At 35.0% G+C, this 14,346-nt stretch overlaps 1 pseudogene; it reads right to left on the reverse strand.

The window, feature by feature from the left end:
- Positions 1-17: 17 nt before the first annotated feature.
- LOC120160649 lies at positions 18-3,090 on the reverse strand (annotated as a pseudogene).
- Positions 3,091-14,346: the final 11,256 nt, after the last annotated feature.

Raw genomic sequence — 14,346 nt, forward strand, 5'->3', positions numbered from 1 at the left:
TAAAACGAATTCGAATATATTACACAATTCTCTCTCCCTATGTGAATGTTCCATTAAACAAAACAAATCAATTGGCTAGCTTTTGAAGAAACAACAAGAACAAAGATAAACATAATATGACAATAATGTCATTGCTGGCTATCATCTCAGACAGCAGCTCAAAATGGTTCTTTTTTGTGCCCATACCTTTCCGAAATCATGTCCGGTATTGCATTTCCATCACCGGCCATCAGACAAGCTAAATGTAGCCGAGAATCCCGAGGGCTTCGCGGGAATGCTCGACTGGGTTTCGGAAGAAAAATCACCAAACATCGTCGAAGTACCTTCATCTGCTTGCCATTTCTGTAGGAACTGAGGAGGCTCATGTGAAGGTCAACACCAGAGTTTCCATCATCTCTGGGTTGTGGGTTTCCACTGCTCGACGAGAGGACAAAGCACGTTGACAGCATGCCCCATCTCGGGTCTCTGATACGGCTCACGAGCCGTGCAGTGACCGCCAACTCGGCTACCTTGAAGATCATCGCATCGCTCTTCATCGTCGCAGTTGATTGTTTCATCGACTACTTTGAGAATGTTGTCTTTGTTGATTAGAACCCTGCGGAACCATGTCACCAAATGTGATTTCTCGTCAGGTAACGTTACGTCTAGAGCTTGTCGGCCGGTGATTATCTCCATCAACACCACTCCAAATGCAAACACATCCACCTTCGTCGTCACCCTACCAGTTGCTATCGAGATCGAAAGAAAAATTGAGCATATGCTTAGAAAGAGAAAATATAGAGCTAAGCAGATCATATTAAGTCTCAACAAATTTCAAGATAATCAATTTACCAGCATATTCAGGAGCAAGATATCCAAATGTTCCTGCCAGTTTTGTCTCCAAGGAGTGCTTACCCTCGGGTGCATTCTTAACAAGGCCGAAATCCGCAACCTTTGCTCTCATGTCATTGCCGAGAAGTATGTTCGAAGGCTTCAAATCTCGGTGAATGAAACTTTGTTGTGCCAAGAGTGCAAATACTCAACCCCTCTTGCGACATCCAGAGCAATGTGACCCTTTGCTTCCAGGTGAGCGGAGCAAAGCCCTTTTCTCGCCATTCAAAGAGATGCTGACTGAGGGTACCTTGAGGCATATACTCGTAAACCAAGCCTCTCGTTGCCGTTAACACAGTAACCCAAAAGTGCAACCAAATGCCTGTGCCTAACCTTTGTAAGCACTGCGATTTCGGCTTGAAACTCATTCATTCCTTTAGTACCTTTCGCCGCACACTCCATTCTCTTGACAGCAATCTGCATGCCGTCGGGCATTTCACCTTTATACACACCCCGAAACCCCCTCGTCCTAATACATTAGCCTCATTGAAATTATCAGTCACCTCTCTCAGGACTTGTATCGAGGTACTAACGTTTCCACCCTCGAAGAAATGACGATCACTATGATCACTGCTACTCTGGCTTTGCATTTCACCAGGCAATCCTCCGTAGCCACTCGTTGCTTTACCGATCACCCCATTCATTACTACGCCCTTCTCGGCATCACTGGCATTGCCATCCATCTTACCGAATTTCTCATACTTCTTGTTCATCACATACTTGTAAGAAACAAAGCAAACAACAGCAACGAAAACCAATACACCAATGACAACACCGACAATCAAAGGTACGGAATTCTTACCATTGGCACCATTTTTCAAGTTACCATCCGAACCTCCTTTCGATCCTCCAGAACCTGGAGTTCCTCTGTCACCAGAATCCGTCGGTTTTCCTAGTAAACTATCCCGAGTAAGTAAATGTCACCTTATCCGAAAATTTCGGCATGTCTCCGGTAAGATTGTTATTAGACACATCGAGAAGCTGCAAACTACTCAGCTTGGTAAGACCATAAGGGATGGGACCTGTGTTATTATCATTCAGATTCAAGTTCTTCAACATTGTTAGATTCGCAAACGCCGGAGAAATCGTCCCGACCAGATTTTTCTTCGCGAGATTGACGGTAATCACAGCTTTTTTCGAATCACAAGTAACGAAACCATTTGGCAAGCATCATTGCCATCCCAATCATCAGAAAGGAAAACAGGGTACCCAAAACCACCAGCAATCTCGAGCAATGTGGTAACTTGAGGATCACAAGGATTCCCATTATCATTACAGAAATTATTGGTCCCATTAACGGCAACGCTCTCAACTGAGCTAGGAAACTTTGGAAAAGGACCTTGCAATTTGTTATTAGACAATGAAACATTCTTCAAACCGGGAAGATTAATCAAAGATCCCGGGACAGGCCCAGTCAACTGGTTTTCTCTAAGCTGAAGATCGAAAAGACCCACACATTTAGACAAATCTGGGATCTGACCGGTGAACATGTTCTTGTGAACCCAGACCTGAGACAACTGTGTCATGCTGGATAAAACATCTAAAGTACCTGTGAACCCACCGATCTGATTGTTGATCCAGAGATTCTTAATCATCGAGCCGCCGAGAGAAGCCGGCAATGTGCCGCTCAAGTTGTTGTAAGACAGCCTTATACTCTCTAAACTGTTCAAAGATTCGAAAACATCGGGTAAGGCGCCGTACAAATTGGTGTTGTCGAGTTGAACTTGGACGAGGCTCGTCGATTGGGACAAATCTGGGAAAGTCCATGCACTCAGCTTCGTGTTTTCACTTAAACTCAGCGTCTGAAGACTGGTTAAACCGGAGAAAGCGTCGGAGGACACCGATGTGAACGCATTGTCGTCGAGGAAAATCGTTTGCAAGTTCGAGAGATTGGCGAAAGATGGGACGGACCCAGATAAGGAGTTGTGTTGAAGAGACACGGTGCGAAGTTTCCGATAAGGTAGCCATCTCGGGAGGAAGTGAACCGGACAGGGATTTGGAAGCTAAGTTAATGGCTGTTACGCGGCTGGATTTGTCGCAATTGATGCCCGGCCAGCTGCAGTAGTTGTCGGAAGAGGTGGAAGACCACCCGGTGGGAGGTGGACGGAAGGCCGAAGCAAGTTTCAGAATAGCACCGCCTTCGTCTGCGGCAGCGAGGACGGCGGAAAGGAGGAGAAAATGTAGGAAGAGGAAGTGGCGGTGGTGGTTGATGTTTTCCATTGCTGGAATGAAACCAAAGAATTAAGCAAACCGTTTCACATAAAGAGTCATTAGTGGGAGGAGAAGAGAAAACAAAAAAAAGAGTAAATGAAATCAGATGTCACTAAACTATACTCAAACCATTTTTGCAATTAAATTAATAAATAATTACAAAATAGTCACTATAATATTGTAATAAATTATAAAAGTTCAATAAATTTAATAATTATTTTACAATATTTAGATAAAGTTTAATGATTATTTTGTATTTTTTTGAAAAACTAATAATTATTTTATTAATTTTAAATTTTATTGACGAAAATGATTATTGAGTATAATTAAGTGATAATGTACTTTATTTAAAAATATATATTCAGTAAATATATATAATATATATTCAATATTATATGAATTTTAATATTAAAAATTATTACATCTATGGACTATTAGATTTTGGTTTTAAATTTATTATATATCAATATATTTGATTCATTTCAACTAATTGTTACAAAAATTTATTTTATTTCTTAACTTTTATCGATTCATAAACATATCGATACTCGATTTTATAAATAAAGGATATAGTAAATTAGAAGTATCTAAACTATGTTTAAATAATCTTTTCATCATTATTTTTATAAAATTATAAAATTGTTAAATTTATTGAATTGTTTCAAAATGATCATCACAACATTTTTGTCACCATGAAATTTTATAGTTTTAGTGATCATATTGAAACAGTTTGATAAATGAATGACCATCTTATAATAATTCAAAAAACTTAATAATTATTTTATAACACTTTGGTAAATATAATGACTATTTTATAAAGTTTAAAAGTTTAGTTATTAATAAATATTTGAGAATAATTTAGAGACATCCAATATATTTTGTCCTAAAATAAATAATGGGAATATCACCAAAAGATACAGCTGTTGATTAGCTGATACCATTATAGTGATATTCCCTTTTGTGGATACCGTGTTTCTCCTTATTATTATTATATTATTTTTTCATATGGTGTAATTAAATAATTTTTATATTTTTAATAATAATTTAATTACAATTTTAAAAAATTATATAAGTTTGTATATTTTAATTTCAGCAAAAGGGTATACGAAGTCCCTATATTTAAAAAAAAAAAAATTGATGTGGCCCTTTACTACTTTTTCTTTCAATTTAATCATTCAACTAAAAAAAAACTCAATTTGACTCTTCGATTAACATTTTTTGTCATTGACCAATGGTCCCGTTAATTCCTGCTTAAGCTCAAATTTATTACAAAGGGAATACTGCTTGTGACCGTTCATAGAGACGGAAATAATCAGATTTCAGTTGCATGAGAAGTTGTTGAAGGGAATGAAAAGAATCATGGAGATAGTTTTTGTATAAATTTATAGTTAACTTAAAACATCCTACTGATGAAAGACTTATACTAATATTGGTCAATGACAAAAAATATTGATAAAAAATCACATTAAATTCTTTTTTATGTTAAAAAATCACATTAAAATAAAAAAAATAGTACGAGGGCTATATTAATTTTTTTTAAAATGCATATACTTTAATTTTATATTTTAAATTTTGTAATTAAACTGCAATCTACATATACACGAGAATATAGTGTAATTTTATATTTTGTATCTTTTAAAAAATTATATTATTTTATATAAAATTTTGTGTCGATCATTATTTATACATTGATTATATTTTGGGTTTTTTTACATTTAAATTACTATATTTATTCAATTTTAATAATAAAAGAGATTATTTTTATTTCTAGAAGCTTTGGGTTCGAAAATCAATGATTATATGATATTTAAACATTTATTATTAAATAATTAAGTTTTTTTAGAAAAATAAATAAATCAGATTGGATTAATAGAAAAATATATTAGATGCGTTCATCGTAATGTTATTGAAAATATTTTTATTTTTTGTTGTTTTTCTGGTTCTCAATGTTTCGTCTTTACTAATTCGGGGATCGATCCAGATCTAACACCTTGTTTTGGCGGATAAATCTCTCAAGGTGAGTCTCCCAGCGTGGATTTTCTACATTCACAATGACTCGAACTTGTGTATATTTAAAATTATAATTGATAAACATGTGTATATTTAAAATATTCTCTTGCTGATGGAATTATGAAGCTTTGACCAATGTTTGTTACATGGCAAGAAGGAATTAAATAGTATTGTCACAGCTAGGAAACAACGTGCCACTTTGTTGATTTATCTGACCGGTATGATTATTATAAAAAGTTTAAATCTTCGATTGATTTATTTTTTTTAATTTTAATTTAAGTAAAAAATTATAATTGATAAAATGATTATTGTTGGTCAATTAATAAAATTATAATTTCATTTATCTATTTAATTTCATCTCATAATTATAAAAGTAAATTATACATATGGTTTCTCGATTATAATGTATTATTTCATTAACTCCTTCAACTATTAAAAGTAATAAAATGGTCATTCAACTATAAAATGCTACTTCATTGAATCTATCGACTATTAAAAGTTATAAAATGGTCACTCAACTATTCATTATGTTCCAAAGTCATTATTTTCCGTTAAAAAATTAGCGGTTGTCCAAGTTGGACGTTAGAATGACGACTAAGATATGGTAGTTGTTTGATATTCCGGAATAAGATTTTATCATATCACAGTCAACATTATAACGTTCAACTCATAATACTGTCAATTTTTAACGAAAAATGATGGGTTTGGAATATAATGAGTAGTCAGGTGATCATTTTGTAACTTTTAATAGTCAATTGACTCAACAAAGTAATATTCGATAGTCGAATGACTATTTTATAACTTTTAATAGTCGTATCCTATAGTCAATGGATCATTTATGTACTTTAACCTAATTATAGTTGTATAAAATTAATAAATTTTATATTGTAAATCCACCTAGGTTATAATTCATTTACACAATATAAAATTTTAAAATTTTAGTATTTATTTTAGATGGTTGGCTTAACTAGATTTAATAGTTAAGATTAAAATGTTTAAAATATTATTCATTTCTTACCGTTATTCTTATTCAAAAAAATATATATTATGCTCTTCAGAGTGAACTATTGGTGTAGACACTTCATACTTGGTACTAGGAGATGATAATTTTACCCGAATTTGATGAGTTTCGATTTGATCCGATCTGATCAGGTCGATTTAAAAAAAAAGAAATTAGGTTCGGGTTGAGTCAGTTTTTTTAAGGAGTGCAGTCGAGTCGGGTTCAAATGGAAGGTAAAAAAACTCTGAATGCTTAGGAATGTGACCCAAGTGCTACATAAGCCTCTCCCAAGGCACCTTTACTATGTCTCTCTCAACTCTCCCAAATTCCACGAGTTGATGTAAAACAAGACCATGCAACCTCTGAATGCTTGCTGCTTTCACCCAAAGTTGCAGCAAATACCTCCAAGTTCACTGTAACTTTGAGGACAAGATAGATCCCAAAAGGAGTTGTTCTTAACAATATAAGCATGTATCCAGCCATCGAAATAGGGTCATTATTAAATAACATCTTTCTAATCGAGCTAACCATGCAAGTTTGATTCCAAGTTTTGAGGTCCTTGAAACCGAGGCCTGCCTCTACTTTAAGGTTGCATATTTGAGTCCAACTAACCCTCGCCACCTTAGTCTCCTCCATTGAGAGACAAAAAAGTAGTGGGAAACTCGTCTTATCAGTCATTCATCACTTTAGGATTTCAAGGGCCTCAACACAATAAGTAAATCCTCCAATCGATCGAGTCAAAGGTTTTTTTAACAGATCCAACTTTAAGCACATCTGGGGGACAGAGAGGAGCGATTGTAACCCTTCACCAACTCCTGGGCCATTAAAAATGTCTATAATGTTTCTTCAGAAATAAAAGCACTTTAACTGCTCAAATGACCTCAGGTAAGAATCTATGGAGCCTCGCAGCCATAATAAGGGAAATACACTTGTAAACAACGTTACAACAAGAATGGTCTAAAATCATGCATATGATTAGGGCTCAATTTCTGGGAACCAACACGAGAGTGGTTGCATTGAAGCAGAGAGCAGCTATAAACCCTCAAAGAAATACAACACAACATGAATCAAATCTTCTCCAACATGTCCCAGTCACCTTGAAAAGGGTAAGGTATAGCCATCAAGCTCAGGGACCTCGTTAGAGTCTTGGGTACCTTCCGAAAAAGTGACCCAAAAAATCTCTTTTAGTGATCAATGTCCACCCCAGTAACTGAAATATCACGCATACCAAGCATACTATCAACGAAAGCAATAGCTTCTGTAGAATTTTGTCTTGCGATTCTAAATCTACCCCCGGTCGTTCGAGAGAGTAAGAATCGATTGCCTATTTTAATTAACCGTCACCATGGAATGAAATAAACGAGAGTTTCGATCTCCTTCTGAATCCAATGAGCTCTAGATTTCTATTTCAAAAAGCTCTCAACATCATACAATACATTGTATTCTGACAATGATCCGATAAGCCGGACGCAAGGAACTCAACCTGCTTATACGGAACGTCAACATCCAAGAAATAGAGACCATCACCTTATCTAATTTCCATGCTCAAATATCACTATCATTACCGATTAGTCCAAGACAAGACAAGACCTCTAAAAAACATGACCCAACAAGCCCACTATGGAGCTAAAATCTTCTATGTCCAGAGTCAAAGAGTTACCCATAGCCTCCGAGCTCTCCCCGGGGACGCCAGGATATTTTGAATAAAGTCTTGTTCTAAAACTACGTCCAATGGTATCAACACACGTGCACAATAACATCAATGTCGGCTTAAAGAGCCAAGTCGGTTTAAGTTCAACTATAAAAAGGAAATCAATCCCCTTCCAAGCTCTAAACACAATACAACAATGGCGAAACCCACAAAGCAACGATTTCTCGGAAATGGAACTAGACGTGGCTCGCCAGCTGATTCAAAACCCACAAAGCAACGATTTTCTCGGAAATGGAACTAGACGTGGCTCGCCAGCTGATTCAGCTCTGCGAGAAATACATTGACGATAAAGGGCAGACAAAAGAAGAAACCGACGAAATCAGAAGCAATCGAAGATGGAACAATCGGTACCCGTTTGACGAGGAAGAAGACGAAGATCTTCGGCCAAGAAAAAAGAGGTTTAAATCGATTGATTTCATTTACAGGACGACCAAGCCTTTGGTCATCTAGGATCATCGGAATGCGAAGAAGATGGAGATGATTTGTGATTAGATTAGATAATAAAATTTAAGTAATTTAGATATCTTTTAGCATAAAAATCTTTAATTACTTATTTTAACCAAAGGATAGCTTTAAATATTTTTTGATAAAAATATTTAGATGAAAATATTATATTATTACTTATTTGTGATATAAATCTTTCCTTTTTAATACCCGAAATCTCATCTATTTGGATGAAATTAAAATTAGAATATTTATATAGTATATGTAATGATTATATTATTACATAAATAGTCTCCAACTATAAGGTAGTGTTTATTAAGTCTTTGATTACTGAAAGTTATAAAATGATCATTTGACTATAAAATGTTATTTTGTTAAGCCACCCGACTATTAAAAGTTACAAAATGGTTATGCGACTATTTATTATGTTTCAAACTCATCATATTTCCGTTAAAATTTTGGTGGTTGTTTAAGCTGGACATTAACATGGTGGCTGAGATATGATAGTCATTTAAGATTCTAAGGTCATATTTTATCATATCACAATTATCAGGTTAACGTTCAGCTTAAATATTATCTAATTTTTTAACCAAAAAAGATGATTTTGGAATATAATGAATAATCGAGTGACCATCTTGTAACTTTTAATAGTCGGCGGACTCAACAAAGCAACATTCTATAGTCAATGGACTATTTTATAACTTTTAATAGTCAGATGACCATTTTGTAACTTTAAATAGTCGATAGGCTCAACAAAACAACTCTCTATAGTCAAAGGACTATTTTATAACTTTTGAAATAATGTAAAGTGATTATTTATATTATACAAATAAAATTTTTAGAAAAAATAACACTCTTCTTTATTATTAAGGTTGATTAAGATTTACACTATAAATTGAATATTTAGATGATATATTAAAATATAATCTTAAAATATCATAAATATAATGTTATTGAAAACACATTAAATATTAAAAATATTGTTTAAATATTAAAATAACATGAAATAAAAATATTTACAATTTAATATATGATGACTAAAATATAATAATTATTTAAAATTATGAGATCAAATTTTATTATATTAAAATTAACAAGTTAACGTTAAATTCAAAATAACATTCATCTTTTTAATGAAAAATATTATTTTAGAACTAAATAAAAATTCGAGTGAATATTTTATAGTTCTTAATAGTTAAATAATTTAATAAAATAATACTTTATATTTGAAAGAACTTCTGAAAATTTTAGAATATATTTGAATGTAGCTCGTAAAATCCATATTATTTCCCGCTAAACTCAGACAAGTTTTCCCGCTCCATATACATTTATACTTATCGTCTCTCTTTTCCCCGCCAAACCCCATTGATATTCTCTCTCTCACGCACACAGTTTCTTTGAGAAGGTTTACAATGGCGGGCTCTAAGAGAATCACTAAGAAAAGGAAGCGGTCATCTCGTTCACTTGGTCATTCCTTAAGGGGAATCATAACTCGTAGCAAATCTCAGATCCAGGTTCACTGCAATCGGTCAGGTAAATCTCGAACCCACTCCATCGGCCGCGGAAAACACCAAGATCTGCGATCCCTTTTCAAGAAACCCAGAAAAAAGCTCACCACTTGAAGATTCAGTGGGGTGCGATTTATCTTCCGTTTCCATCAAGGATCTCCGGTTAAGACGGGTCTTTTCCCCTTCTTCCAATGATGGGGTTTTTCGTAACTGTTTGGTTGATGCTCATAATCTGGGAAAAAGTGAGCTTGCTGTGAAAATTTTGGGTGATGTTGAGAATCTGGGAAAAAGTGAGCTTGCTGGGAATTGTTCGGATGATGCTGAGAATCTGGGAAAAAGTCTTCTTGCTGGGGAATGTTTGGACGATGCTGAGAATCTGGGAAAAAGTCTTCTTGCTGGGGATTGTTTGGACGATGCTGAGAATCTGGGAAAAGGTGAGCTTTCTGGGAATTGTTTGGATGGAAGGAAAGAAAAATCTGGAAATGGGGATTTTAGAAAGTCAGAGATGTCGAATGAGGAACTTGTTCAGTCAACTCCACCTGATGCGGAGATCGTTGGAGTTGAGCAAGTGGGTGTGAGAAATGAAGGTGAAAAGATCAAGAAAGAAAAGGGCTCTCCTGAAGAAAGGAATGAAACGAACTACTCAACGAAATCGGTAAGATTTTAATGTCGTTTTGTTTCCAATTTCTCTAACAATGATGCTGAATAAGTTAATTTTCATTCAATGGCGATTGTATATGTGGGTTTGTGTAGATTCGTAGACCATGTTCTCGAGTGAAGCTTTTCAAAGCGCCAGTCTCATTCAGCTTAAAAAGATTGCTTCCTTATTTGACGGATATAAATAAAGAGTGTCCTGGTAATTCCCCTGCTTTGATTTTGTTCCACTTTCAAGCATTGGTTGTACAAGAAACCATGGCATTACAACATTCTTGCATATGATCTTTACAGGCTCCCTGATAATGGTCCGTTGTCCGAAAACTGAAAAGGGTTTAGAAGAGAAGCAATTGTTGGGTTCAAATGTTGAAGAAGCACTGGGAGATAAATCTGTGGCGACTGGCTCCTTCACCTCACTTGTTAATGGAGGGATTAAGAAATTTGAGTTGCAAGTTTCTACTGAAGACCAGAACTCGAATTGCTTGAAAAATTATTCATCTTCGACTATTGAGGATTCTCATTTCACGGGGAAATTCACTGGTGTGTTGCCTAATGATAAAACGTTGGCAGATGATGGTGAGGTTGCAAAAACTAATGTTGAATCTCCTTGCAATGTTCAAGTTTTGAACTGGAAATTTTCTCCGGTTAACGATTATAATGAAGTTACCAAAAATTACAACGAGGAAATGAAGCAGTCTGAGATTGAAGACAATGATACTGAAGTTGTGGAAAAAGTCGAGACTTGAATGTACAATGCATGTCAGTGACACCACCAGACTCCGGCATGATTTCTAAAATGGAGACTGATGATAGCAGAGGCATCGGAGTGGATTGCCTTTCTCAAGGAACGAATCTAGATGGTGAAAAGTTGAAGAATGGAGCCTTTCACAGAAACGTGGTCACTCAAGTCCTAAGAACAAGTTGGTAAGATGCTATCACCTTTCAGACTATTTTCAATATGGTAGATCATTTTCACAGTGCATACTTTGCTGATAAGTTCATATGCAGCTATACTAGTTAATGGCGAAACTTAGACATATTTCATGCTAATGTAATTGGTCTTTGTAATGTTGAATAGGTCTCAAACCAGCAGTTGCGTCCGAAGTTATGTAAAATCCCGGGTTCTTTCAGTTATCGAAGGTTGCTTCCGTTTCTGATAGACTTAACTAATGATAACTCCTGCGAGTCCTTTACTTCCTTGACTATCTCCCACTTACCGAACCCTTGTTGCTTTCGAATGGTTCCATTGTTTATGAATTAGTTTGGAGCCTAAGTATTTGTAATCTGTTACTTGGATGTTTTACTAGGTGCTTCTGGCAGAACTTGCTCTGTAGAGCAGTATACCGGTGATGGTATTCGGGTGCCTGTGACTGAAGCAACTGCTATAGGATGTTCATCTAACGATAAACTGACACGATCTCCACCTAAACAACTTGCTGGTTCCTTGCTGATACCGGATTCACAACAGGAACATGCATCAGTTATTAAACATGCTGCATTGGACGCAAACCAAAAGTTAGAAACTAGCCCCAATCATGTGGTTGAGCCATCAGCCATGTCATCTAGTCCTCTCATCAGTTCTGGACCGTTCCAAAGAGAAGAAGAATCTAAGTCAGTGTCTTGTCGGCTAACCTTTGAAGCCGAAGGGGATACCACAAAGTCTACTGCAAAATGTGCAAATCATGTAAAGCTAATCGAAGCTGATTGCTCAGGAGAAGCATCTCTTCCTATAGGACTTCCTATTGTCAGTCTCGAAAAGGGGATCCTTAAAAGAAATCCTCCTGAATGCAGAGGTATATGTTCTTGTCTGAATTGCACGTCTTTCCGGCTTCACGCGGAGAGAGCATTCGAATTCTCAAGAAACCAGATGCAAGATGCTGAAGAAGTGGCCTTGGATTTGATTAAAGAGTTATTGTTCCTGCGGAATGTCTTGGAGAAATCCGCTTCTGGTTCTAATGATCAGTCCAGTATATCCATCAATGAGGTAAACGACATACTACATACAATCCAATATACTTGCAGAAACTTGTGCCGAATCTCTAATATGCTGTGTTTAGGTTACAGATGCTTGCAAGAAAGCCTCTGAAGCTGAAGAACGTGCCAAAGCTCTTCTCGGCGAAATGAACTACGATCTAAACATTCATTGCAGAATCCCAGTGAGTATAGTTTGTGCTTTTGCCCTCCATACAACACCTCTGAACAGTTTACTCATCTTGTACTTTAAGAATGGCTAGTCTAACAATTCAAAGTTGTTGCTCATGTAGTGTGGGCTGCGACCGAGCGTGAGATTCGCCAATTATGTCGAAGAACAAATCATTCCGATAGCCGATTCATCAAATAAATAGTTTTACATTACTGCAATGGTAGCTGCAGTGCTTTCTTTGTGATTGTTGTTCCGTAATTAGCTAAGTAGCTATGTTACTTGGATTTGGTGTGAGTGTGAGTATTTGTATCGAATAGCAGTTGGTCTTGGACTGATATCGATGTATACATTTTTGTCCACATAGTAGGCGTTATTGGATTTAAGTACGTTTAAACTCATAAATTTGATCTTTATACTTGCAGGTTGTAAACGAATCAAATGTTCAGTGAATTGTTTCGTAAATCGTTCCTGAAAAATTCGTTTATTTATTAAATGAATAAATATAAATAATTTTTTTGGTTGTTTAAAATAAGTGAACGAATACGAACAAAGAATTATTTGTTTATTTACGTTTGATAATTCGTTTGTTTATGTGACCAAACATGTAGTATAACCTACAGTATAAGAAATTAAAAGTACAACCTATATGTAGTATAAGGACTAGTAAGAGAATTTGACCAAAGTTTCAAACATGCAAATATTGGATGAAATTGACACACCACGCTCTCTTCACGTGACGCGATAGCTACTTGTAAGATTATTATTATTATAGAGTTATTGTTTTGGACTGTAGCTGCAGTGTGGGTGAAGGACTTGTAATGTATATTTTATAAAGTTGATGCATGCATCGGCATGGCCATGGCCATCCTCTTCACTTCACTTCCCTTGGGACAGGAAACCCTTATCCTTTCACAGGCTCTGACTCTCTACTTCCATAAATTTGCCCATTATTTGTACCACCTTCTTTTGACACTTGTCATGCCATGCCTCTTCTAAGTATAATATCTCGTAATTGTTTGAGTTGTATTTTATAGATCGATTCTTCATTTATATTATATTTTTTAGTTAATGCTTAAAAGATTATATTATCGATTCAATGCTTGAAAGCAACAATGATATTAATAAATTTTATAAAATTTTATCATATATTGGTATGTGGGTTAAGCCAACTCGAACAATCTTTAATTTTAATAGGAAATAATGAGTTTGAAAGATATAAATAGTCGATGGTCATTTATAACTTCTAATAGTTAGCATACTCAACAAAACATGCTTATAATTAAGAGATCATTTTATAATTTATAATAGTCGAGAAATTTAACAAAATACAAACCTATAATCAATGAACTATATTTACCCTTTATATTATTGTTACAACTAAATCAATTAATTATAATAAAGTTAATAAATTTTAGGATAAGATACATAAATGATCCATCGATTATAGAATATTGTTTTATTGAGTATTTCGACTATTAAAAGTTATAAATGATATCTGATTGTAAGACGCTTTTTTTAATCTTTTAATTATTAAAAGTTACAAAATGATCACCCGACTATTTATTGTATTTTTAACTCGTCCTATTTCGTTAAAAAATTGATGGTAATTTAAGTTGTACGTTAATCTACTGAATGTGTTGTGATATAATAATCGTTTGAGATTATGTTCGATTTTTCTATACAGAGGAAATGTGATCAAAGTGTAGCATGCATTTGTCACGGAAGATTACCTATGTGCCAGGGGAAGAATTGCCTTTTCAACATGCTTCCATATGCCCCCATTAAAGAACAGCTA

This window comes from Hibiscus syriacus, unplaced genomic scaffold, assembly GCF_006381635.1.
Source record: "Hibiscus syriacus cultivar Baekdansim isolate YM2019G1 unplaced genomic scaffold, ASM638163v2 tig00002866_pilon, whole genome shotgun sequence".
Classification (NCBI taxonomy): domain Eukaryota; kingdom Viridiplantae; phylum Streptophyta; class Magnoliopsida; order Malvales; family Malvaceae; genus Hibiscus; species Hibiscus syriacus.